Source organism: Priapulus caudatus, unplaced genomic scaffold (genome assembly GCF_000485595.1).
Source record: "Priapulus caudatus unplaced genomic scaffold, Priapulus_caudatus-5.0.1 Scaffold7, whole genome shotgun sequence".
NCBI classification, from domain to species: domain Eukaryota; kingdom Metazoa; phylum Priapulida; class Priapulimorpha; order Priapulimorphida; family Priapulidae; genus Priapulus; species Priapulus caudatus.
This window is the reverse complement of record NW_014577068.1, coordinates 782209-784145: the sequence shown is the minus strand read 5'-3', so window position 1 is coordinate 784145 and position 1937 is coordinate 782209.

Here is a 1937-nt window from a genome sequence, read left to right as displayed (position 1 = left end):
GTGTGTGTGTGTGTGTGTGTGTGTGTGTGTGTGTGTGTGTGTGTGTGTGTGTGTGTAGGCGTCGAGGGCTTTACCGCTCTTAAGACTTTATCATAGTACCTTACATGTTCGTCTTTGTATTTCATGTAAAGGTTGCGGGTGATATTAACGCCAATGGCGCTCACTAATGTATTACTGTGCGTTGGTTGGTACTGCCATTCGTACGGCATTAATAGCCGAATCCGCAATCTAATTAGAAAATAAACCTGTCCGTATGGTACAGCTTATCTGGGGGTTGGCGCACGTATTTGCCTATTGTAATATAACGGGCTTTGGGACTGGATATTGCTCGCCAAGGCTGTGAGACTGAAGGTCGATATATGGCCTTGTAATAAACGTGACAAGGACTTGGAGCAAGAGCTAGATCGAGCTATTTAGTCTAACGTGTTATCAACAGACGCCGAACTATTCTTATAATTATATATTAATTATCATTATTATGATCACAATAATTATTATTAATAGTACTATTAGTAATTTGCCCTATTTTGACGTTTTAGCACACCGGTGCAAGGCCGTTTATTACACACGACCCGATTCTCTCCCACACATACATTATTCGTCACACGCGTCAAACACTTGCACGCAACGCAAACCAACACAGCGTCCATTTACATTCGCTATCAACCCAGCGAACGCATGCCGAGGTCATAGAGCGGTGAGTAGCGAGGTTGGAAAAAGTGCTACGATGAGTTCTCATTCTCACCGGTTGTATAATTGCGTACGTAATACCACTAATACCCTCATACGTCCTCACTATGTAGTAGCTAACACTGAAAGCTCATGTAACTGTGTAACTGTGTAACTGTGTAACTGTGTAACTGTGTAACTGTGTAACTGTGTAACTGTGTAACTGTGTAACAGTGTAACTATTTGGTACATGACCTTCAACAACATTGCAAATTGGTGTGCTTCATGGCTATCCAGTTAGTGTTATCGTCGCGAATTTATCAAAGTCATGTATATTTATGTATGAAAAAAAGATTGATGAAGTTGCAATGAGATTGTTGTCACTCTGAAAAGCTGATAATTCATTTGTTCTTGATAATATTACGCTTAGATCAAAATGATGAAAGCCATTGCAGAAAATATAATACTGACAATCGTAAGCGAATATATATAAAATTCGATGTAATTTGGTAATTAACTTAACGATGCCATTGGGGCTGTTACACTTGGCTCTCATAAGAAATTTGGTAAAATTAAGGCTATATTCAGTGCGTAAAGGTTAAACGATAAAATTTTGTATTATTGCTTTAAATAAATAATTGCGCTGATGTTAGGTATAAATTTTGAAATAAATGAAATAGCGTCGTGTCAGAGTTTATATTCATTTCCGATGACTATCCGTGCGTAGTGCAGACAGTTCTGCGTTAGTTATCGCGTACCCCGTGTGGGATTCAAGGTTTCAGTTCAATAAATGTACGCGTGTAACTAAAAATGAGTGTTAAAGCGTAACAGCAAAGTTGAACTACTGAAGATGAAAATAAACCGCTCTCAGTTTGTAACAAATGTAGATAATCTGTTGCGTTACGTACGTTAACGTGTCCGTGCGCGTGCGCGCGTACGCACCTACGTTAGTGTATGCGTGCGTACGCGCGTGTTGTTTGTGCGTGTAAACTTTATGTGGTAACATGGACATTGTTAATACTGTAATACTGTAATGTATGGTGTAAAGTAATACATGCGATAGGATGCTCAGCTGTTTATTATTTTAGCTTTTTTTTTTCTCTCTCTCTCTTTCTCCCTCCCCCTCTCTTTCTCTCTTTCTTTCTCTCTCTCTCTCTCTCTCTCTCTCTCTCTCTCTTTCTGGCTTTCCCTGTCTCTCTCTCTCTCTCTCTCTCTATCTCTGGCTTTCCCTGTCTCTCTCTCTCTCTCTCTCTCTCTATCTCTCTCTC